Source organism: Pseudophryne corroboree, chromosome 5 (genome assembly GCF_028390025.1).
Source record: "Pseudophryne corroboree isolate aPseCor3 chromosome 5, aPseCor3.hap2, whole genome shotgun sequence".
Lineage (NCBI taxonomy): Eukaryota > Metazoa > Chordata > Amphibia > Anura > Myobatrachidae > Pseudophryne > Pseudophryne corroboree.
The window spans coordinates 600,755,184-600,781,777 of NC_086448.1; the positions used below are offsets into that span (position 1 = coordinate 600,755,184).

The 26,594-nt window shown below is 47.1% G+C and overlaps 1 protein-coding gene across 4 annotated transcripts in view; it reads right to left on the reverse strand.

The window, feature by feature from the left end:
* The window catches only part of LDLRAD4 (low density lipoprotein receptor class A domain containing 4), a 969,790-nt gene that overhangs the window by 740,179 nt on the left and 203,017 nt on the right, over positions 1 to 26,594 (reverse strand). For all 4 annotated transcript variants that reach the window (XM_063923409.1, XM_063923410.1, XM_063923407.1 and 1 more), the window contains one exon: positions 2,155 to 2,208. The gene's annotated coding sequence lies outside the window, so the exon portion shown is untranslated. The remainder of the gene's footprint in view (positions 1 to 2,154; positions 2,209 to 26,594) is intronic.

Here is a 26,594-nt window from a genome sequence, read left to right on the forward strand (position 1 = left end):
TCTAAGTGAACACAATATACAATAGAAGGTTTTTCTAACCCCTAGGTTTTCCCTATAAGCATTAATAACAGATAATCAAATAAACTACAAAGCAGTGGTCAGGGAACAGGGGTAAAGTACCCCAAATGGGGTAAAAATGAAATTCCTGGGGTTAATGGATGGTCGTACTGCCGAGACACAGCCCCGTCCAGCACCGGCCGTCTCGTGATGTGACGTGCTGATGTCACACTGCACTCCCTCCTGACCGCCCTACGCTGTGCTCCTGGCTGCCCTGTGCTGTGTTCCTGGCCACTGTGTGACGTGCTGACGTCACACCGCACTCCCTCACGCCCGCCCGCCCTGCGCTGTCCTGTCCTCCCGTCCGCGGCCCGCCAACCCACACACAGAACTTGAAGTGTTCTGTGGCTGACTGCTGACGGAGTTCCACAGGATCAGACAGTGGCCCACATAACAGTGGGAAATTTCCACTGACATTACTGAGGTGAGGATGTGACCATCTGTCCCCTAAAAGTCGTGAGTCGTCCCCGCCCCCTTCCCCCCTCATCCATCTTTCTTACATTCATTCTGGTGTTTTGGGGAGAAAGTGTTAATTAACCCATTTATTGCTAACAAATAATTGGCAAAAAAAAAATATATAAAAGAAATAATAATAATAATTATTATTATTAATATATATATATATATATATATATACACATACATACATACACACACACACACACACACAGTATCTCAGAAATGCCATGTAAACAGTGATAACCAGTATATATGCACAATAATATATGATTTCCTTCCTTTCAAATCAAGGGGGTAATGTCGTGTATCTACATATATTTTGGGGTAAAAGGTAAAAAAGTTCCCTGACCCCTGCTATAAAGATAAAGATGGTCATTCCAAAATGGCTATGTGAGCGGTACAAGGAAAAAGGTGCCTCCATCTTTAACATGCACACCACCTACAACAAAACCATGCTGGATGGACTTCAGTGTCCTATCAAAGGTTACCCATGTTATCCCCTGCTGTCAGAGGACAAGGCAATGCTCCTACTCCCAACTAGCACTACACAGTGCAATGGCAAACAAGCACTGAGTTGATACAAAGGCATTCTGTGACCATCATCTACTGCATTACTTAAACTTAGTAATTCAAGGCACTCTCCCATCAGTTTTACCGTTACCACTATAACCTTGACCACTCTACAGTCTTTATGCAAAATAAAAGCATTCATTCTTGTCTGATACAGCTCTAAAAGGCAATTTTATAACCAGCTTGGTCAGTATCCAAAAAACAAGAATGGTACAAATGTGTTACTTTATAAATAGTTTTTGTCAATGAAATAATCACAGAAATAGCAACACTTGCATCATCTGCACCTAGCCATTAATAAATTATTAAACCAACAAAACTAGAATGTCAGTTTAACTACTCAGATGGTTTGGGAAATATATCATTAATAATACATGTGTATAAAATATTTACTTGAATTATTCCCAATGGAACTTTATTTCAATCTATGAAAGCAGCAAGTGACCACTGATTTAACCACTTCAACCAGTCATCGTGGGAGCATTTACTTGTCATAATTCATACATGTGTCTAGATGAAAACTGCAGCTGTAAATTGACCTTAACTACAGATGGCCAACAGAAACCAGACACTAAAGTAAATTACATACATGCCGACATTCTGGCTGCTCTCTCCGGGACAGAGCAGCCAGGTCGGCTCAGCAGGGGGGCGGGGGAGGGTTGTGACGTGAGGAGGAGGAGGACCGGAGGCAGGATGGGGTGGGTCGGAGGCATGATGTGGTCGGGGTTACAGAGGCTCCTCCTTTAAGCCACGCCCTTGCTCTGTAATGCCACGTTCACCGGCATTATACTGCAGGGGGCGTGGCTATGATGACGCGATTCAGCAAGAATCAGGTCATGGACTGCCCGGACCACCCACTTTACACACTAAGTGGGCAGACAGGCAGGGGCAACTTGAAGAATCGGGAGACTTGCCTGCTCTTCAGGGGGGCCGGGAGAGTTACCCGATTTTCGGGAGCCTCCCGGCCATTCCGGGAGAGTAGGCAAGTATGAAGTAAAACCACTGATATTCTCACATATGCGTTTGCATATAAAATAGTACAGTTTGTGTGACCACTTCCATACATACCTTTGCACTCTTTCTGCCAAACTCCAAGCGTCTGCAAAGCATCACAACAGAGATCTGGAAAAAGACAAATAAAACACGGATGATGAGGAGTCAGGTGTTCAGCAAAACAGCCCTACAATGAGAAAGGTATATAAATAAACATGACATACTGGAGATGAGATCCAAGTTGCATATAAGTAAAACTCACACAATCACACACTTGAATTCATCGTTTCAATCATTCTAACATAAGAAGGCCATGTGAACCATAATACAAACATGTGATTCCTAAAACCTAATACATGACCCATGCAGTAGAGCTAAAAGTCCTACCCTTTTATTGTAAACTGCTGCAGCCACTATAAAACAGGCCCAGATTTCTAGAAACGTTAATATTCTATGTTACTAAAGATGCAGTTATGACATTTACTGTAGATGTACATTTATTACATGTGCTGTAATAACGGTGTACTATAATCACATCAATGAGCATGCCATGTAGTCTCCAATTACATTTTACATACTCGATTACAATAAATTGAGAAATTGCACAGATCAGATACTTAAATCTCTGTTACCACCTGCAGCGCTGAACATTCCGTTCACCACTTTAAAATGGCTGCAGAAGGATGTTATGAGCTGGAGAACCAATCAGAAGCATTAAGTCCTGGAGTGCAGTTTGCCTTTGGTACTTAAGGTTACAGCACATAAACCATCTGCATTACACAAAGCCTGGGCTTTCAGTTGAAACTGAGTCATGAAACCATGGGCTCCAGGGAGGAAAAAAGGACAATTCGCTGTAGATGGTAGTTTGGCTTTAAGACGGCACAGTATTTAGTTCACAAAATTAAAATGTTCACATACAGCATGTCTATGGAACATGTTATGGGGTGTAGTATGTTATTCTGGCGGTCGGGCTCCCAGCGCCCAGCATACCGGCGCCGGAATCCTGACCGCCAGCATACCGACAGCTGGACGAGCGCAAATGAGCCCCTTGCGGGCTCGCTGCGCTCACCACGCTGCGGGCACGGTGGCGCTCTACGCGCGCCATGCTATCTATTCTCCCTCCAGGGGGGTCGGTATGCCGGCGCTGGTATACTGGTTGTTGGAAGCCCGGCCGCTGGCAAACTGAAGACCACCCATGTTATGATATCACTAACCCTGCCGCCCTTTCTGTGAATCCACTAGTCTGCATTTACTATTATTTTATTCTGGTTTCTACACTACCCCAAAGAGAAGATAGAAAAGAAAATAATTACCCTTCTAAGTTTGTGTGAATAGGAACATTTCTAACGTTTCTGTACAGAGAATGAAAGGTTTAAATTCTAAACTACGTTTCATGCATTTAGGGCAGTACGGATGGTGTAATTAACATTAATGCCTCACACTGAGGTCATGGGTTTGATTCCAACCCTGGCCCTAACTGTGTGGAGTTTGTATATTCTCCCTGTACTTGCATGGGTTTCCTCCGGGTATTACGGTTTTCTCCCACAATCCAAAAATATACTGGTAGGTTAACTGGCTACTGACCAAAATGTCTCTAGGGATAGATATAAATAAATTTAGAATGAAGAAGTCTCATCTTGACAGCCGCCATTCTATGCATCCAGGAGACCACGTAGTTCAGCCAATCCTTAGTGAAGGCAGCCAAGTGTTTTAACAATGGGCCATAATTAACATCAAGCAAATTCTCCTCTGTAGCAGAGAGACAAACACCTAAACAGTGAAGAGAAAATGTTTGCCAATTATGGGGGCAATTCTGAGTTGATCGCAGTAGGAACTTTGTTAGCAGTTGGGCAAAACCATGTGCACTGCAGGTGAGGCAGATATAACATGTGCAGAGAGAGTTAGATTTGAGTGGGGTGTGTTCAATCTGCAATCTAAATTGCAGTGTAAAAATAAAGCAGCCAGTATTTACCCTGCACAGAAACAAAATAACCCATCCAAATCTAAAGGTGTGTACACACGGTGAGATAAATCTGAAAGATTCTCACTATATAGTCAAAATCTTATGAAAAGTTAGTGCACATCTCAAGGTGTTAGGCAGCTTGAGATGCAGATTCGATCCCGATGCGCGCTCCCGTGGGGTCAGTATCATAAGGCTAGATAGACTGTGCAGGCAAGTCAATCTTGACTATCTAGCGTACAATCTCATACAAAGTATAGTAAAAATTGGCACTTAGTCAAAATCGTACATAGACAAAGTCTCAAGTACATATAGTCAAAATCTGTACAATCTGTGCTATCTGGGCTCTGGGGGAGTTCAAGGGAAATCGCATAGTCAAAATCAAACATAGCAAGGATCTCACCGTGTGTACACACCTTAACTCTCTATATACATTCAACAGCAGAGCTCCAGTTTTATTGGCGTTTGATTTATAATTCAAAGCTTCGGAGTAATACTGGAGTATTTGATGTACAGCTGGTAGGGAGGTCTCTTGGTTGGTGAGAAAAATGAGGACGTCATCAACAAAAACATATTCTATGGTGAGTGTCCTTAATAAGAGTCCCACTAAGGAGGGACCAGGATCGGTTGTATTCTGCAAGGGGTTCGATTGCCAATGCAAAACACTTGTGGTGAAATGGGACAGCCCTGACTATTGTTTAAACATTTTTATTTTGTTTATCTAGTTGGTGAAGTGGTAAATTCAGCTTAGCTCTGCCAACCATTATTAGTGGACTGCTACTGTAACATTTTCTTAGTAATAACCGCTCACCTCAAATTAATAAATAAGCCTCTTACTAGCATTTCTCTGATTGATACTGTGATTAAAAGCTTGCATTCTCAATTGTGAGGAAATGTGTTACAGATACAGGACAGTGTGACCTACTCACACCTACAATTTGAGTATAGGAAAATTAAAAGTTTTGTACAATCCTGGAGGCGGGGGCAGGGCCGGCAACAGAAATAATGGGGCCCCGTTCATCGATATCTTTGGGGGGCCCCTCAACTCTCCCCCCCTCCTCAACCCCAATGTCGGAACACAATCTGTAAGCGCCCTGTATACACACATAGAATCATAAATACACATACACGCATATGTATATATCTTATACCCGAGTCAGCTGTTCTTTAGTAATTTATCATATAGAGAAAAAAAATGGTGAATAGAGTGTCACTGGCGCTAAATCCGTATGGATGTGTGAGAGACCCCAATGGCGGGGTTCTGTATCCCTGAAAGGGGACTTGGTCCTTTCAATAATAAAATAGTAACTCAATATCAATGGATATAAAAACACATGTAAATATTTATTGTTAAAAACATACAATACGTGAATACTGAAAGTGCATGGTGACCATGGACAATCCAAGAAAGTGACTTGTGCTGTTTTTCTTTATAAACCACTAAAAGTGCTCTCACCCTTTTGCTGTGGTGCGGTGGGCTAGCTTATAGAATAAGCTGGTGTGGTCCTGGGCTGAATTAGCCTAGCACCACCGCGGAAGATTTATCAGCATGGATTCACTCCCAGTTCACATGTGCCTTATTGGGAATTGGTGTTTTTTCCCCAACCGAATAAGTGTGTCTGGGCAGCTCTTTTTGTTTCACTGCGCAATTCTGGTATTGTATTAATTTTCTTTTGTTGATTAGTAATTTATCAGCCAGTGTCAGGTGACTAGTGTACCTTTAAAAGCCATGGAGTATTTAGCAGATACACAGTAAACCAAGTGGGCATATTTGCAGTTATATTATGTGATACAGTTGCTAGGTTTTAATTTTAGTGACTCTGGGATAATGAAGGACCTGCATGAAGATGGGTACCTTGGCGAGCGGTTGCATTGGCCAATTCACTAACTAAACCCCCATCATTCATTTATTGATGTTGTGAAAATAAGTGAGCTTGCTTTGGTGAGTGCTGAACTTTCTGTTTGTGTATATATATATATATATATATATATATATATATACACATACACACACACACACACACACACACACAGTATATACATACATGTGACCAGACACAGACTGTTACAATGGTTAGGGAGAGTGCAAGGACCCAGGAGGGACTCACCATCACTACAGCTCTCTGGTCTGTAAACAACACAGCTGTGGGGCTGCAGGTGGCTGCTGCAGTCTGTAAATGGCACCATCACACCCTTGTGTCCGGTGCCAGCAAGAAGCTGGATTGCTCCTCGTGGCAAGAGACAGGGAAGGGCTGGGGCAGAGTCATCGTCATGACGTTGCGACACCAGCACGCACGACTGGACCAGGTGACAGGCAGCGGGAAGGGGGGGGGGAGGTTAGTGCGGGTTAGTGCGGTCAAAGTCTTTTAATTCGCTTTTTTACTAAATTGGCAGAGGACTGGAGAGCAGTTTAAAAAGTAGTTATAGGAGCTGCAGTTCCGTATTAGGTGTCCCTGGATCCAGGGCCGGCCCAAGCCTAATTTTTTAGGTATGCGAATATATATTTTGGCGCCCATTAGTAAAATATACACACCGCACAGTATAGCCCAATATATATGCTACGCCACAGAAAGACCTTTATACATGCTACGCCACACCACAGTATAGCCGCTTATACACGTTACACCACAGAGGAGCTGCTTATACACGTTACAACACAGTAGAGACGCTTATACACGTTACATCAAAGAGGAGACGCTTATACACGTTACATCACAGAGGAGACGCTTATACACGTTACATCACAGAGGAGACGCTTACACACGTTATATAGATTGTACACACACATATGGTGCAGGTCCCAAGGGAACACTGACACCCACACACAGACCAGGAGCACACTGAAACAAAAACAGATTGTATATGAGCACATTGACACACACACACACACACACACACACACACTGCATAGTTGCAGACTTCTGGGCTGCTCTCTCCGGGAGAGAGCAGCCCGTCGGCTCAGCAGGGGGGGCGGGCAGTGAGGTGATGTGACAGGGGGGCGGGCCAGAGGCGGAACGGAGGCGGGACAGAGGCGGAACGGGGCATGGCTTCTGGACCGCATCATTTAAGCCACGCCCCCCCGCTGTGTAATGCCGCGATTACCGGCATTATACAGCAGGGGGCGTGGTTACGATGACGCGATTCAACAAGAATCGTGTCATCGCCTGCCCAGACCGCCCACTTTACTCGTTAAGTGGGCGGCGGGCAGGGGGTGACCCGCGGATATCGGGAGACTTGCCTGCTCTTCCGGGGGGCCGGGAGGGTCACCCGTTTTTCGTGAGCCTCCCGGCCATTCCGGGAGGGTAGGCAAGTAAGACATACTGTATAGGGACCAGATGCAAACTGACACACACACAGGGACCAGGGGCACACTGACATACACACACTATTGTGCAGGGGGAGCTGTCTGCCAGGCAGAGAAACATACCTCCTAAATCTCCTCTCTTTGTCACAGGGCAGTTCCAGCTCCCCCTCATTTAGATGCTGCTGCACTTGCACTGTGTGTCCCAGTCCCTCTCCCTGTTCACAGGCATGGGGGAAGGACTGTTTGATCAGGGCTGCCGGAGACAGCCTCATCATGCGGCACCCCCACCCCTGCCTGGCCAATATGTCTGCTCCCGCGCCGGCCCGGCACCTTGCGGCAGTGGCATCCATCCCTCCCGCCCCCAGAACAGTTTATGCATATGTAATGAGCGGTGCGCGTGACGTCACTCCGCTCCGCCGCTCATTACATATGCAGAGGAGGGGAGGGGTGAGCACAGGTCCTCAGCACTGATTATCACCGTCTGTCAATGACAGACAGTGAAGTCAGTGAAAATCGCAGTACTGTGCCTTTTACGAGGCCCCTCTGACCCTCGAGGGGCCCCATACGGGTGTCCCCTTTGCCCCCCCCCCTCTCTCGCCGGGCCTGCGCTGGGGCTAGGCAGCCTGGGGAACTGGACATGCTCTGTGTGAGCTCCTGCACTCCCTGCATTTATATACACCTAAATCGCCATTATAAGGTGTTGTCCGTCTCCCTTTTTCCCTTCTCGGTGTTCCTGTTGTGTTCCCCAGTGGCACTGGTTTCCGGGGACCAGCACTGGGAACTCGATTGCTGATTGGCCTACCCATGGGCGCTTTAAGAGAGGAGGAAGCCCGGGAGCAGCCTCCTCTGTTCGGGCCCCCTCCTCTCTGCCGGCAGGGCTTAGAGTCTAGGCACTAGAGCGCTCAGACTCTACTGCGCATGTGCAGATCTCCGGGAAAATGGCGCGGTGGCCATTTTCCCAGTGATTTTTGTACTGCACGTGCGCAGAACTCTGTGAAAATGACCACTGCACCATTTTCATGGTGTTTTAACACCGCCGCGGACATCTGCACGGGACTCCGGAGGGGGGGGGGGGGGGTGACTATTTAGAACATGGGTGCAGCATGTGTGGTGGGTGCCCCTCTGGACTCAGGGGCCCGTGTGCACTGCACACACTGCACCTATTAAAGATACGCTAGAGGGCCTACCTGCCTCCTTGCAGCCGACCACCTGGACTGTTCCTCAGTGCCGCGGGTGTGGAGACCGGAAGTTCGGAGCCAGCGGCTGGAGCGACACGAACCTCCCTCACTCTCCCCTGTGTTGAGCTGCATGCTGCTCTACCTGCTCCGCTCCACGGCCTGACCGCTCTACTGTGTGCTGGTGGCATGGGAGGCGGGCAGCACGTCTCAGTCACTGCTGATCTCCGGACCCTGCTCCCGGCGGCCACCTTAGCTGCGGTCTCCCCTGAGACCTACAGTCTCTGTTTCTGCTGCAGTGCGCACTGGAGGCTGGTCCGTGGCCGGTACTCTGCGCCTCCTGGACTTTCTTTGAATCTAGGTCTACGCCTCGACCAAATGAAGTCCTTGATCTTGCACTGAAGAGCATAAAACCAGGAACAGGGGATAGCAATAGGCAGGGTTTGAAGGAGGTATAGAATTCTAGGTAAAATATTAATCTTAATAACTCCTACTCTTCCTATCCATGATATTTTTTTCCTACCCCATTTGAGGAGATCTGACTGGAGTCTAGCAAGCAGAGCAGGAAAATTTGAGTAGTAGACTTGTGTAAGATCTCTATTCAAGATTATCCCCAAATATTTTAGTTGTGTAGGATGCCACTGAAAGGGGGAAATGGTCTGAAAAACCTGCAAACTCGTCTGATTTAGAGTCAGGTTCAATGCCACAGTTTGGCTAGATTAACTTTAAAATTGGAGAGGGCACCAAAACGTTTTAATTCCATGAGGAGGTTATGTATGGAGGTCAACAGATTGGATACCACAGCATGAAGGTCGTCAGCAAAAAGAGCGAGTTTATATTCTTTACCGCCTACAGTCATCCCTGTAATAATAAGATTTTAAACCTACCGGTAAATCTTTTTCTCGTAGTCCGTAGAGGATGCTGGGACTCCGTAAGGACCATGGGGATAGACGGGCTCCGCAGGAGACATGGGCACTTTAAGAAAGACTTTGGATCTGGGTGTGCACTGGCTCCTCCCTCTATGCCCCTCCTCCAGACCTCAGTTAGAGAAACTGTGCCCAGAGGAGACGGACAGTACGAGGAAAGGATTTTTGTTAATCCAAGGGCAAGATTCATACCAGCCACACCAATCACACCGTATAACTTGTGATATGCTAACCAGTTAACAGTATGAAAACAACATAGCATCAGTCCAAGACCGATGAAAACTATAACATAACCCTTATGTAAGCAAAACTATATACAAGTCTTGCAGAAGAAGTCCGCACTTGGGACATGAGCTACTGCGGTGACGTTGTCTGACTGGATCAGAATTGGTCGGTCGCGAAGTAAGGTCTCAGCTTGACGTAGGGCATTGTATATGGCCCTTAGTTCCAGGATGTTGATGTGAAGACAAGTCTCTTGACTTGACCAAAGGCCTTGAAAATTTCTTACCTGTGTGACTGCTCCCCAACCTCGGAGGCTCGCGTCCGTGGTCACCAGGATCTAATCCTGAATGCCGAACCTGCGGCCCTCTAGAAGGTGAGCACTCTGCAGCCACCACAGGAGAGATACCCTGGCCCTGGGGGACAGGGTGATCCGCTGATGCATTTGCAGATGTGACCCGGACCATTTGTCCAATAGGTCCCATTGGAAAGTCCTTGCATGGAACCTGCCGAAGGGAATGGCTTCGTACGTCGCCACCATTTTTCCCAGGACTTGAGTGCAATGATGTACTGACACTTGTTCTGGCTTCAACAGGTTCTTGACTAGAGTCATGAGTTCCTGCGCTTTTTCTATCGGAAGAAAAACCCTTTTCTGGTCTGTGTCCAGAATCATGCCCAAGAAGGGCAGACGAGTCGTAGGATTCAGCTGCGACTTTGGAATATTGAGAATCCAGCCGTGTCGCTGTAACACCTTCAGTGAAAGTGATACGCTGTTCAGCAACTTCTCCCGTGATCTCGCTTTTATGAGGAGATCGTCCAAGTACGGGATAATTGTGATACCCTGCTTGCGCAGGAGCACCATAATTTCCGTCATTACCTTGGTGAAAATTCTCGGGGGCCGTGGAAAGCCCAAACGGCAACGTCTGAAATTGGTAATGACACTCCTGTACCGCAAATCTCAGGTACGACTGATGAGGAGGATATATGGGAACATGCAGGTATGCATCCTTTATGTCCAGAGATACCATAAAATCCCCCCCTTCCAGGCTGGCGATGACCGCTCTGAGCGATTCCATTTTGAATTTGAACCGTTTTAAGTAAAGGTTCAGGGATTTTAAATTCAAAATGGGTCTGACCGAACCGTCCGGTTTCGGGACCACAAACAGAGTTGAGTAGTACCCCTTCCCTCTTTGAAGCAGGGGAACCTCGACCACCACTTGTTGAAGACACGATTTTTGAATCGCATGTAACACTATCTCCCTTTCCAGGGGAGAAGTCGGTAGTGCCGATTTGAAAAACCGGCGAGGAGGCACCTCTTCGAATTCCAGCTTGTATCCCTGGGAAACAATTTCTATTGCCCAGGGATCCACCTGTGAGTGAACCCAGATGTGGCTGAAAAGTCGAAGACGTGCCCCCACTGGAGCGGACTCCCTCAGGGGAGCCCCAGCGTCATGCGGTGGATTTTGCAGAGGCCGGGGAGGACTTCTGTTCCTGGGAACTAGCTGTGTTGTGCAGCTTTTTCCCTCTGCCCTTACCTCTGGCAAGAAAGGACGATCCACGTACTCTTTTGCTTTTATTTGAACGAAAGGACTGCATTTGATAATGAGGCGCTTTCTTAGATTGTGAGGGAATATAAGGCAAAAAATTCGATTTACCTGCCGTAGCTGTGGTGACGAGGTCCGAGAGGCCCTCTCCAAACAATTCCTCACCCTTGTAAGGCAAAAACTCCATATGCCTCTTTCAGTCGGCATCACCTGACCACTGTCGGGTCCATAAGACTCGCCTAGCAGAAATAGACATAGCGTTTATTCTGGAACCCAGTAAACTAATGTCTCTTTGAGCATCCCTCATATATAAGACAGCATCTTTTATATGCCCTAGGGTCATTAAAATGGTATCCTTATCAAGGGTCTCAATATCCGCTGATAAGGAATCTGTCCATGCTGCTACAGCACTACAAACCCAGGCCGACGCAATTGCCGGTCTGAGTAACGTACCAGAATGTGTGTAAATGGACTTCAAGGTAACCTCCTGCTTGCGGTCAGCAGGATCCTTGAGGGTAGCCGTATCTTGGGATGGGAGCGCTATCTTTTTTGATAAGCGTGTCAAAGCCTTGTCTACCCTAGGGGAGGATTCCCACCGTATTCTGTCCTTTTGCGGGAAAGGATACGCTATAAGAATCCTTTTGGGAATCTGCAGTTTTTTGTCTGGAGTTTCCCACGCTTTTTCGTATAATTCGTTCAGCTCATGTGAGGAGGAAAGGTGACCTCAGGTTTCTTTCCCTTATACATGTGTACCCTCGTGTCAGGGACAGGGGGTTCCTCTGTGATATGCAAAACATCTTTTATTGCAATAATCATATATCGAATACATTTAGCCACTTTTGGCTGTAATTTTGCATCATCGTAGTCGACACTGGAGTCTGAATCCGTGTCGGTATCTGTGTCTACTATTTGGGATAGTGGGCGCTTCTGAGACCCCGAAGGTCCCGGCGACATTGGGACAGACATGGGTTGACTCCCTGACTGTACCCTAGCTTCAGCTTTGTCTAATCTTTTGTGCAATAAATTAACATTAGCACTTAAAACATTCCACGTATCCATCCAGTCAGGTGTCGGCGCTGCAGACGGAGACCTTACATTCATACACTCCCCCTACTCCTTAGGTGAGCCTTCAACCTCAGACATGTCGAGACACGCGTACCGACACACCACACACACACAGGGAAGCTCTTTTCTGAAGACAGGTTCCCCACCAGGCCCTTTGGAGAGACAGAGAGAGAGTATGCCAGCACACACCCCAGCGCTATATGACCCAGGAAAACACACAGAATGTTTACCCAGTAGCGCTTTTCAAGTATGTATATGCGCCAATTATGTGCCCCCCCCCCCCTCCCTCTACTTTAAAACCCTCTTTCACCGTGGTATCAAGCAGGGGAGAGTCCGGGGAGCTTCCTCTCAGCGGTGCTGTGGAGAAAAATGGCGCTGGTGAGTGCTGAGGGAGAAGCCCCGCCCCCTCGGCGGCGGGCTTTTGTCCCGCTCAAAATTCTTAAAAACATGGCGGGGGCCCTTTATATACATGTACAGTGCCCAGCTGTACATGTATATATGTACATTTGCCACAGGAGAAGTTTATATTGCTGCCCAGGACGCCCCCCCTGCGCCCTGCACCCTTACAGTGACCGATGTGTGTGAGGTGAATGGGAGCAATGGCACACAGCTTCGCTGCTGTGCGTTACCTCTATGAAGATCAAGCTGTCTTCTGCCGCTTCTGAAGTCTTTTCCTCTCATACTCACCCGTCTTCTTTCTTCCGGCCCTGCGAGGAGGACGGCGGCGCGGCTCTGGGACGGACGGCGAGGGTGAGACCTGCGTACCGATCCCTCTGGAGCGAATGGTGTCCAGTAGCCTAAGAAACAGAGCCCTGAAACTCAGAGAAGTGGGTCTGTTTCTCTCTCCTCAGTCCCTCGATGCAGGGAGTCTGTTGCCAGCAGGCTCCCTGAACATAAAAAAACCTAACTAAAATACTTTCTTTACAGGAAACTCAGGAAAGCTCCCTGAAATGCACCCAGTCTCCACTGGGCACAGTATCAAACTGAGGTCTGGAGGAGTGGCATAGAGGGAGGAGCCAGTGCACACAGATCCAAAGTCTTTCTTAAAGTGCCCATGTCTCCTGCGGAGCCAGTCTATCCCCATGGTCCTTACGGAGTCCCAGCATCCTCTAGGACGTTAGAGAAATTAGTGTTCTGTCGAATGGCCCTCGCAAGGGGCTCCATACAAAGAACAAATATCAGTGGTGATAAAGGACAACCCTGACGAGTGCCATTCGCAATGTGAATCACATCCGAAAACTCCCCATTAATGCGAACTCGAGCTGAAGGCCCAACATAAAGTGACCGAATTCTCTGAAAGCCCACTGGTCCCAGGCCCAGATGCTCCAGAACTCCTAAAAGAAAGTCCCAATCTACCCTGTCGAACGCCTTTTCTGCATCAGTAGAAAGCAAGAGAGACGGAGAATCATAGTGAGAGGCATAGTGGATCAAATCTAAGACTTTGGTGGTATTGTCCTTGGCCTCTCGACCAGGGACATATCCCACCTGATCCGAGTGGATTAAATTTGGAAGGAACACCTTCAAACGATTGGCAATGAGCTTAGCAAAAAGCTTCACATCCACGTTCAACAGGGAGATGGGTCTATAACTGGAGCACTGGGCCGGGTCTTTACCCTCCTTAGGAATAACTGAAATGTGTGCGAGCAGAGACTGAGGAGAGAAAGGGGTACGATCAGATATCTGATTAAATGCTCTAAGCATTAAAGGCGATAAGGCATCCCCAAACATCTTATAATATGATATGGAGAATCCATCTGGACCAGGGCTTTCTCCATTAGGTGTAGACTTAACTGCCTCCTCCAATTCCAGAGAACTAAAGGGAGTCTCCAGCTGCTCAACCTCTTCCGTTTTTAAAGAGGGAAAATTCACCTCATTAAGATATGATCTAATCAAAGCCTGTCTTGATTCCACTTCATCCAGCTCAGTGGTTCCACGTAAGTTATATAGTTGGGGATAAAAATCCTGAAAGGCCGCCGCTATTTCTTTAGTTTGGTTACATAAGACCCCTTTATGGGATTTAACCCGCACTATAAATACTGCCGCACGTTGTTCCCGTAAAGCTTTAGCCAATAACCTCCCAGGTTTGTTACCCCAGAGAAAGTAGCGACTATGGCACTTCCTCGCGTCCATTTTGATTTTATCAGACATAAAGGAGTTGAGTTCCTTCCTGGCCTCTATAAGAGATGGGAGAGTCTCCTGAGATGGGACCGATTTATGTTGAAGCTCCAAAACTTGGATTTTATTAATAAGGGCTTCTCGAGCAGCTAAACGCTGCTTTCTAAGGTACGAACCCGGCTGTATGAATTTTCCTCTAATTTGCACTTGTGTGCCTCCCACACCATGACCTTTGATACCTCATCATTGTCATTGTTATGAATATATTCAATTATTGAATCTCTGATTTGTTGTTGGCAATAGGGATCCTGGAGGAGTGGATCGTTTAATCTCCATGTATAGGAGTTTGGGCGAAAGGAAGATCAACATAATACATAATTTCAGCGAGACAGGAGCATGGTCCGTCCAGGAAATATTACCTATAGAAGAGGTATCAGCTAGATGCAGAAATCTGTGAGAAAGGAACAAATAGTCCAGCCTCGTATGACTGTTAAGTGGGTGTGAATAGAAAGTGTAATCCCATGTGGAAGGATGGGGAGTACGCTATATATATATATATATATATATATATATATATATATGCTGAAAGCTGTGAAAGAGTTTCCTAACCCTACGATGCAATTTGTCTGAATACCGGGGAGCAGGACCCCAGTAACGAGGGGTTGGGTCAGGTTGAATAATTTTTCAAAAAATGCTGGCTTTATTTGGGGCATAAACATTGATAAGGGTAAAGTCGCTATTGGAAATCTTGCAAGTCAATAGCAATGCCCTACCTGGAATCAATTGGTAACACACTACGTCAGAGAGAACTACATGCTTAGCGAATAATATGGTCACACCCATTGTTTTACCTGCGATGTTATTAGAAGCATACCCGGTGGGAAAATCTTTATTCCTGAAAGAAGGGGCGGCGCCCTCCTTAAAATGTGTTTACTGTAAAAAGGCGACATCAGCTCTCTCCAACATCAGTTCCCTCAGGGCCCTGGACCTTATCTCAGGAATATTGAGTCCCTTCACATTGATTGAAACCACATTTAAAGTTAGTCATTTCCACATATCACGGCAGAGATAGAAACGAACAACCTCAGAGGCTCTAAGATTAAACACGTGTATATCCATATACATTAAGTAGGGAGGAGAGACCCAGAAAAAGGAGAAAAGGGAAAAGAAGAAAAAGAAAAAGTAAAAAACAGACAAAGCGACAGAACATATAATCACAATATAATAAAACAAACTATAAAGAAATTTGAACAAGAACACCGCTCCCAAGTGACATAGAGACAGAAGACACGCCTCCGCCTCTAGGCCTGGGATCAAACTCTACGGTGCAATTGGGGGAACAAGGGGAGAGCGGATCAAACCGCCAGCACAAAAAGAACATAGCATGAGTAGTAGACAAACCTGTCTATCTTGAAAAAAACTGTGAACCATTGTAACTAACGGTTTTAAAGAGAACCAGAGTAAATGAAATTGAAGTTTGTTATCAGTATGTACCACAGAAAATACATATACATATATATTTTTTCTTATGCCAATAGTTTCCATTTATGATGTATTTATTTTTAAAAAGTAATTTATTTATTTTTAAACATAACCTACCAAAGGGACAAAGGAAGACTTACAGCTGCTTCCATTAATATTGCACTAGCTGCGTCAAAACCAGAAAGAAAAGACCTCGACCTAATACGTAAAGTCTGCGTTGTCGAGATCATATCTTCAACATAGGACCAAGAGGTCAAAAGGAGAAGGCCTCAATAGTGGCCAATGAGGTGACCACGGAGCATATCTTTTCTGGAGCCTGCCAGGTGAGTTCTCTTACAAAGTACAAACCCTAACAACAAATTGTCAGATACTAGACTCATACTCACAGTCATCCAAGTTTCATATAATTATCGCACCTATATATAGTCAGCGGCCACATGTCTCAAGTTCTCGTCGCAGGCGAGGAAGACGCAGAGGATGAGGGACGGTTCAGCTTCTGAGATGATGCAGGAGATCCCACTACTTGAAACGGAGGCTCAACCCGAGAAGCTTGTGGGGGAGAGAGACTTGACCGAACAGATTGCCAATCTGTTCGGTCGTATAATTTCCATGTCTAAAGCAGAACAAAAAGGAGCAACATCCTCAGGACCACGGATTGTAGCAGATTTCCCTCCATTGGTGGCTATTAAGCTGAAAGGAAACCCCCATCTATACTTAATATTTTTTCTGCGGAGGACATCTGTTAAGGGTTTGAGGTGACGTCTTGATTGCAGTGTTCAACGAAAGACCCTGGAAAATTTGGATAGGACGCCAATTTATTCAAGTCCCTCCGAATTCCGCAATCTACGCAGTATTTCATCCTTCTGATGGAAATAATGTAGGCGGCATATGATGTCTCTCGGACGTTCTGACTGTAGACCTTTAGGCCTTAACGCTCTGTGAGCCCTATCAAAGACAATATAATTGTCTGGGTCATTTTCCAAGATTTCGTTAAAGATTTTGTTGAGGACATCTTGAATGCTTTGTTGCGATGTATCTTCAGGGATGCCTCTTACACTTAAATTATTTCGACGACCCCTGTTATCAATATCATCAAGATGGTCATGCACGTTCTGGATCTCTTCCGCCTGAAGCTTAATTGTATCCACCAAGGCTTGTTGGAAGGAATTAACCTTTTCTCCATTGGTTTCCAGAGTTTGCAGTCGCGAGCCCAACTGTGTCAGCTCCAATCTCAATGTAGAGACCTCGGAATGTACCACATCACGCAGTTTACCTTCCAGAGATTCAAAGTCAGCTTTAGTTGGAATATCCACTTTAGTAGGCAAAGATTTCAGTAATCTTAAGACCGTCTGCATGTCCTGCTTGTAAACTAAGCTAGAGACAGTTGGCGAGGATCTAGGATCAATAGACGCCTCCGAAGCCGCAGAATGAGTAGGCGAGGTAGGTGTCGGAGGGGTTGACATGTCCAATTCTCTTTGCAGGCTAAGATAGCGTCTAAGATCTGAGCAAGAATGCACCTCAGCCGAGGCAGTTGAACTTTTACCACCTCTCCGTTTCCTTCGACTCATGAAAAAGAGGAGACTTCTTGATATTCAAGTGGAGGCATGTAAGAAGACACTGCGAGAGTGGCTTCAGAGCAGGAAGACCAGACCAGGGCTCAGAACCGGAGAATGTAGAAAACCAGATTCAGGTACGTCAGAAAAGGTCAAGTGTCGGCTGAACTCCAGCGAAGCAGTATGACCACGACATAGCTAGGATGAGGTAGGGTTCTTTATCTGGAACTTCAGTCACATTTCACGGGTGATGTGCCAGTGGGTATCAGCCGCTCCTCCACAAGAGGTCCTACATAACCAACAAAGGAAGTGCCATCTCCAAGCAGAGAATAATATCTTCACATAATAGCAGCAGCCGACTTTCAACAAAGGCAGTCGATATAGTGTAAGCCGGAGAAAAATAAGAATTTACTTACCGATAATTCTATTTCTCGGAGTCCGTAGTGGATGCTGGGGTTCCTGAAAGGACCATGGGGAATAGCGGCTCCGCAGGAGACAGGGCACAAAAAGTAAAGCTTTAGGATCAGGTGGTGTGCACTGGCTCCTCCCCCTATGACCCTCCTCCAAGCCTCAGTTAGGATACTGTGCCCGGACGAGCGTACACAATAAGGAAGGATTTTGAATCCCGGGTAAGACTCATACCAGCCACACTAATCACACTGTACAACCTGTGATCTGAACCCAGTTAACAGTATGATAACAGCGGAGCCTCTGAAAAGATGGCTCACAACAATAATAACCCGATTTTTGTAACTATGTACAAGTAATGCAGATAATCCGCACTTGGGATGGGCGCCCAGCATCCACTACGGACTCAGAGAAATAGAATTATCGGTAAGTAAATTCTTATTTTCTCTATCGTCCTAGTGGATGCTGGGGTTCCTGAAAGGACCATGGGGATTATACCAAAGCTCCCAAACGGGCGGGAGAGTGCGGATGACTCTGCAGCACCGAATGAGAGAACTCCAGGTCCTCCTTAGCCAGGGTATCAAATTTGTAGGATTTTACAAACGTGTTTGCCCCTGACTAAATAGCCGCTCGGCAAAGTTGTAAAGCCGAGACCCCTCGGGCAACCGCCCAAGATGAGCCCACCTTCCTTGTGGAATGGGCATTTACATATTTTGGCTGTGGCAGGCCTGCCACAGAATGTGCAAGCTGAATTGTATTACACATCCAACTAGCAATAGTCTGCTTAGAAGCAAGAGCACCCAGTTTGTTGGGTGCATACAGGATAACAGCAAGTCAGTTTTCCTGACTCCAGCCGTCCTGGAACCTATACTTTCAGGGCCCTGACAACATCCAGCAACTTGGAGTCCTCCAAGTCCCTAGTAGGCGCAAGGCACCACAATAAGCTGGTTCAGGTGAAACACTGACACCACCTTAGGGAGAGAACTGGGGACGAGTCCGCAGCTCTGCCCTGTCCGAATGGACAAATAGATATGGGCTTTTTTGAGAAAAAACCCACCAATTTGACACTCGCCTGGCCCAGGCCAGAGCCAAGAGCATGGTCACTTTTCATGTGAGATGCTTCAAATCCACAGATTTGACTGGTTTTAAACCAATGTGATTTGAGGAATCCCAGAACTACGTTGAGATCCCACAGTGCCACTGGAGGCACAAAAGGGGGTTGTATATGCAATACTCCCTTGACAAATTTCTGGACTTCAGGAACTGAAGCCAATTCTTTCTGGAAGAAAATCGACAGGGCCGAAATTTGAACCTTAATGGGCCCCAATTTGAGGCCCATAGACACTCCTGTTTGCAGGAAATGCAGGAATCGACCGAGTTGAAATTTCTTCGTGGGGCCTTCCTGGCCTCACACCACGCAACATATTTTCGCCACATGTGGTGATAATGTTGTGCGGTCACCTCCTTCCTGGCTTTGACCAGGGTAGGAATGACCTCTTCCGGAATGCCTTTTTCCCTTAGGATCCGGCGTTCCACCGCCATGCCGTCAAACGCAGCCGCGGTAAGTCTTGGAACAGACATGGTACTTGCTGAAGCAAGTCCCTTCTTAGCGGCAGAGGCCATAAGTCCTCTGTGAGCATCTCTTGAAGTTCCGGGTACCAAGTCCTTCTTGGCCAATCCGGAGCCATGAGTATAGTTCTTACTCCTCTACGTCTTATAATTCTCAGTACCTTAGGTATGAGAAGCAGAGGAGGGAACACATACACCGACTGGTACACCCACGGTGTTACCAGAACGTCCACAGCTATTGCCTGAGGGTCTCTTGACCTGGCGCAATACCTGTCCCGTTTTTTGTACAGACGGGACGCCATCATGTCCACCTTTGGTCTTTCCCAACGGTTCACAATCATGCGGAAAACTTCCCGATGAAGTTCCCACTCTCCCGGGTGGAGGTCGTGCCTGCTGAGGAAGTCTGCTTCCCAGTTTCCACTCCCGGAATGAAACACTGCTGACAGTGCTATCACATGATTTTCCGCCCAGCGAAAAGTCCTTGCAGTTTTTGCCATTGCCCTCCTGCTTCTTGTGCCGCCCTGTCTGTTTACGTGGGCGACTGCCGTGATGTTTTTACCACTGGATCAATACCGGCTGACCTTGAAGCAGAGGTCTTGCTAAGCTTAGAGCATTATAAATTTACCCTTAGCTCCAGTATATTTATGTGGAGAAAAGTCTCCAGACTTGATCACACTCCCTGGAAATTTTTTCCTTGTGTGACTGCTCCCCAGCCTCTCGGGCTGGCCTCCGTGGTCACCAGCATCCAATCCTGAATGCCGAATCTGCGGCCCTCTAGAAGATGAGCACTCTGTAACCACCACAGGAGAGACACCCTTGTCCTTGGATATAGGGTTATCCGCTGATGCATCTGAAGATGCGATCCGGACCATTTGTCCAGCAGATCCCACTGAAAAGTTCTTGCGTGAAATCTGCCGAATGGAATTGCTTCGTAGGAAGCCACCATTTTTACCAGGACCCTTGTGCAATGATGCACTGACACTTTTCCTGGTTTTAGGAGGTTCTTGACTAGCTCGGATAACTCCCTGGCTTTCTCTTCCGGGAGAAACACCTTTTTCTGGACTGTGTCCAGAATCATCCCTAGGCACAGCAGACGTGTCGTCAGGATCAGCTGCGATTTTGGAATATTTAGAATCCATCCGTGCTGTTGTAGCAGTATCCGAGATAGTGCTACTCCGACCTCCAACTGTTCCCTGGACTTTGCCCTTATCAGAAGATCGTCCAAGTAAGGGGTAATTAAGACGCCTTTTCTTCGAAGAAGAATCATCATTTCGGCCATTACCTTGGTAAAGACCCGGGGTGCCGTGGACAATCCAAACGGCAGCGTCTGAAACTGACAGTGACAGTTCTATACCACGAACCTGAGGTACCCTTAGTGAGAAGGGCAAATTTGGGACATGGAGGTAAGCATCCCTGATGTCCCGGGACACTATATAGTCCCCTTCTTCCTGGTTCGTTATCACTGCTCTGAGTGACTCCATCTTGATTTGAACCTTTGTAAGTGTTCAAATTTTTTTAGATTTAGAATAGGTCTCACCTAGCCTTCTGGCTTCAGTACCACAATATAGTGTGGAATAATACCCCTTTCCTTGTTGTAGGAGGGGTAATTTGATTATCACCTGCTGGGAATACAGCTTGTGAATTTTTTCCCATACTGCCTCCTTGTCGGAGGGATACCTTGGTAAAGCAGACTTCAGGAGCCTGCGAGGGGGAAACGTTTGGACATTCCAATCTGTACCCCTGGGATACTACTTGTAGGATCCAGGGGTCCTGTACGGTCCCAGCGTCATGCTGAGAGCTTGGCAGAAGCGGTGGAAGGCTTCTGTTCCTGGGAATGGGCTGCCTGCTGCAGTCTTCTTCCCTTTCCTCTATCCCTGGGCAAATATGACTCTTATAGGGACGAAAGGACTGAGGCTGAAAAGACGGTGTCTTTTTCTGCAGAGATGTGACTTAGGGTAAAAACGGTGGATTTTCCAGCAGTTGCCGTGGCCACCAGGTCCGATGGACCGACCCCAAATAACTCCTCTTCCTTTATACGGCAATACACCTTTGTGCCGTTTGGAATCTGCATCACCTGACCACTGTCGTGTCCATAAACATCTTCTGGCAGATATGGACATCGCACTTACTCTTGATGCCAGAGTGCAAATATCCCTCTGTGCATCTCGCATATATAGAAATGCATCCTTTAAATGCTCTATAGTCAATAAAATACTGTCCCTGTCAAGGGTATCAATATTTTTAGTCAGGGAATCCGACCAAGCCACCCCAGCTCTGCACATCCAGGCTGAGGCGATCGCTGGTCGCAGTATAACACCAGTATGTGTGTATATACTTTTATATGATATTTTCCAGCCTCTTGTCAGCTGGCTCCTTGAGGACGGCCCTATCTATAGACGGTACCGCCACTTGTTTTGATAAGCGTGTGAGCGCCTTATCCACCCTAAGGGGTGTTTATCGGGGGGAACCCACGCATTTAATTTATCTGATTCAGGAAAAACTACAGGTAGTTTTTTCACATCCCATATAATACCCTCTTTTGTGGTACTTGTAGTATCAGAAATATGTAACCCCTCCTTCATTGCCCTTAACGTGTGGCCCTAATAAGGAATACGTTTGTTTATTCACCGTCGACACTGGATTCAGTGTCCGTGTCTGTGTCGACCGACTAAGGTAAACGGGCGTTTTAAAACCCCTGACGGTGTTTTTGAGACGTCTGGACCGGTACTAATTGTTTGTCGGCCGTCTCATGTCGTCAACCGACCTTGCAGCGTGTTGACATTATCACGTAATTCCCTAAATAAGCCATCCATTCCGGTGTCGACTCCCTAGAGAGTGACATCACCATTACAGGCAATTGCTCCGCCTCCTCACCAACATCGTCCGCATACATGTCGACACACACGTACCGACACACAGCACACACACAGGGAATGCTCTGATAGAGGACAGGACCCACTAGCCCTTTGGAGAGACAGAGGGAGAGTTTGCCAGCACACACCAAAAAACGCTATAATTATATAGGGACAACCTTATATAAGTGTTTTCCCTTATAGCATCTTTTTATATATTTCTAACGCCAAATTAGTGCCCCCCCTCTCTGTTTTAACCCTGTTTCTGTAGTGCAGTGCAGGGGAGAGCCTGGGAGCCTTCCCTCCAGCCTTTCTGTGAGGGAAAATGGCGCTGTGTGCTGAGGAGATAGGCCCCGCCCCTCTTTCGGCGGGCTCGTCTCCCGCTCTTCAACGGATTCTGGCAGGGGTTAAATATCTCCATATAGCCCCCGGAGGCTATATGTGAGGTATTTTTTGCCAAAAAATAGGTTTACATTGCCTCCCAGGGCGCCCCCCTCCCAGCGCCCTGCACCCTCAGTGACTGCCGTGTGAAGTGTGCTGAGAGCAATGGCGCACAGCTGCAGTGCTGTGCGCTACCTTCTGCCGCCGATTCTGGACCTTCTTCTCTTTTCAGCATCTGCAAGGGGGCCGGCGGCGAGGCTCCGGTGACCATCCAGGCTGTACCTGTGATCGTCCCTCTGGAGCTAATGTCCAGTAGCCAAAGAAGCCAATCCATCCTGCACGCAGGTGAGTTCACTTCTTCTCCCCTAAGTCCCTCGTTGCAGTGATCCTGTTGCCAGCAGGACTCACTGTAAAATAAAAAACCTAAGCTAAACTTTTCTAAGCAGCTCTTTAGGAGAGCCACCTAGATTGCACCCTTCTCGGCCGGGCACAAAAATCTAACTGAGGCTTGGAGGAGGGTCATAGGGGGAGGAGCCAGTGCACACCACCTGATCCTAAAGCTTTACTTTTTGTGCCCTGTCTCCTGCGGAGCCGCTATTCCCCATGGTCCTTTCAGGAACCCCAGCATCCACTAGGACGATAGAGAAATAAAGGAAGGTGTAATTTAAAAGAGCACCACTGGAGGGAGCTCAAAAATCACAATGAAAAGAGGAGGATGGGAGAATGAAAAACAAAAACAAAACACAGGATCCAAGTCACAGCCAGAGATGGAAGCAGGACTGAGCAATTGATAGTGTGGTTACCAGCAGCTGTTGTCAGGGCTCCAAAGCTAGGCAGCGTTACATGTGCAGGGAGCCTCTGCCAGGATCATGTAAAATGGCCGCCGTCCACAGCCCAGCGGAGAACCCCTCTGGAGGATCCCGGCACCCAGCCCTCCGAGTGTGGGGTAACAGTAGAGACGGCCGCAGCTCTGTCGGCGTTGGGCAGTGGCAGGCGCAGGCGTCAGCAGAGCACTTTGCAGCACGGTACCCGACCTCAGCTGGTGGCGCGCGTTCTGTCCTGGACTTCCGTCCGAAATTCAGTCCCCGGCCTCCGAGAGTGCAGGCCTCAACCCGCAAGAAGGCAGGAGGCCCTCCCTGGCTCTGAGACCAAGCACAGTCGGGTCAGATCCATGGTACGATATATTAAGCCTCTTCCTGGGTCAATTTAATGATTACTTCTTTTCAAAAGTTTACTAATTATATTCTGTGGTCTGCTTCTGCTGAGTCTGTCGCCCTGTTTGGTCACCATCAAGGTTTAATAAACAAATCATAAACCCCATTACATTTTATTGGGTCTTAAGTCCAAGAGGCTATAATCCCAAAGTAGTTGAGCTTAATTTATATTTTAGATTTATAGAAAAGAGAATTATACCATACTGACATAAGTATACAAGGAGATTTAAAAGAAAAGAAAAATGTACAAGCTGCACCATTTCAATATTTAATATACATTCTTAAACATGTGTCTGTGACAACAGGACATTCTCCTATTCAAGTTGAACTCACGTAGACAACTCTTAGCCATAGCTACTGTATAACAGTATACTCACTTTGAGATACAGTGCATCTGAAAAATATTCACAGCGCTTCACTTTTTCCACATTTTGTTATGAGACAGCCTTATTCCAAAATGGAATAAATTCATTTTTCCCTCAAAATTCTACGCACAATATCCCATAATGACAACGTGAAAAAGGTTTTTTTTAGATTTTTGCAAATTTATTAAAAATAAAAAACTAAGAAATCACATGTACATAAGTATTCAGTCTTTGCAGTTTCGCCCATCCCTCATTGCAGCAACTCTCAAGCTCCATCCGGTTGGATGAGAAGCGTCTGTGTACAGCCATTTTCAGATCTCTCCAGAGATGTTCAATCGGATTCAGGTCTGGGCTCTGGCTGGGTCACTCAAGGACATTCACAGAGTTGTCCTGAAGCTGCTCCTTTAATATCTTGGCTGTGTGCCTAGGGTAATTGTCCTGCTGCAAGATGAACCGTCGCCCCAGTCTGAGGTCAAGAGCAGGTTTTCATCCAGGATGTCTCTGCACATTAGACCTAATTCAGCAATGTTCATGATCGTGGTGGCTACGTGTGAAGTCACGCAACCGCCATGACCACGCCCCTGACATGCCCCCGTTTGGCCAACTCCGCACCCCGTTTGAGTCGCACTGCCCCCGCAACACTCAGTCTCCTCCCTGAAAACAGAGCGTTGCCCGTCCGGTGTCCGTCTCTGCCCGATTGACAGGCAGAGGCGATCGCATTTTCTGCTGCCCCGCGCAGAAAGTGCGGGTGCATGCGCAGGATGGGCGCTGTGCATGTACCCGTGGGGAGATCGGAAAAAATAAGATTTTACTCACCGGTAAATCTATTTCTCGTAGTCCGTAGTGGATGCTGGGTACTCCGTAAGGACCATGGGGAATAGACGGGCTCCGCAGGAGACTGGGCACTCTTTAAAGAAAGATAAGGTACTACATCTGGTGTGCACTGGCTCCTCCCTCTATGCCCCTCCTCCAGACCTCAGTTAGGGAAACTGTGCCCGGAAGAGCTGACATTACAAGGAAAGGATTTGGAATCCAGGGTAAGACTCATACCAGCCACACCAATCACACCGTACAACTCGTGATAACTATACCCAGTTAACAGTATGAACAACAACTGAGCCTCATTAAACAGATGGCTCAGAACAAAAAACCCTATAGTTAAGCAATAACTATATACAAGTATTGCAGAATTCCGCACTTGGGACGGGCTCCCAGCATCCACTACGGACTACGAGAAATAGATTTACCGGTGAGTAAAATCTTATTTTCTCTGACGTCCTAGTGGATGCTGGGTACTCCGTAAGGACCATGGGGATTATACCAAAGCTCTCAAACGGGCGGGAGAGTGCGGATGACTCTGCAGCACCGAATGAGCAAACTCAAGGTCCTCCTCAGTCAGGGTATCAAACTTGTAGAATTTTGCAAACGTGTTTGATCCCGACCAGGTAGCAGCTCGGCAAAGTTGTAAAGCCGAGACCCCTCGGGCAGCCGCCCAAGAAGAGCCCACCTTCCTCGTGGAATGGGCTTTGACTGATTTAGGATGCGGCAGTCCAGCCGCAGAATGTGCAAGTTGAATCGTGCTACAGATCCAGCGAGCAATAGTCTGCTTAGAAGCAGGAGCACCCAGCTTGTTGGGTGCATGCAGGATAAACAGCGAGTCAGTTTTTCTGACTCTAGCCGTCCTGGAAACATAGATTTTCAGGGCCCGGACTACATCCAGCAACTTGGAAGCCTCCAAGTCCCGAGTAGCCGCAGGCACCACAATAGGTTGGGGACGAGTCCTCAATTCTGCCCTATCCATATGGAAGATCAGATAGGGGCTTTTACATGACAAAGCCGCCAATTCTGACACACGCCTAGCCGAAGCCAAGGCCAAAAGCATGACCACTTTCCACGTGAGATATTTCAACTCCACGGTCTGAAGTGGCTCAAACCAATGTGATTTTAGGAAATCCAACACTACGTTGAGATCCCAAGGTGCCACTGGAGGCACAAAAGGGGGCTGAATATGCAGCACTCCCTTAACAAACGTCTGAACTTCAGGCAGTGAAGCCAGTTCTTTTTTAAGGAAAATAGACAGGGCCGAAATCTGGACTTTAATGGATCCCAATTTTAGGCCCATAGTCACTCCTGACTGTAGGAAGTGCAGAAATCGACCCAGCTGAAATTCTTCTGTTGGGGCCTTCATAGCCTCACACCAAGCAACATATTTTCGCCATATGCGGTGATAATGTTTTTCTGTCACATCCTTCCTAGCTTTTATCAGCGTAGGAATGACTTCAACCGGAATGCCCTTTTCCATCAGGATCCGGCGTTCAACCGCCATGCCGTCAAACGCTGCCGCGGTAAGTCTTGGAACAGACAGGGCCCCTGCTGTATCAGG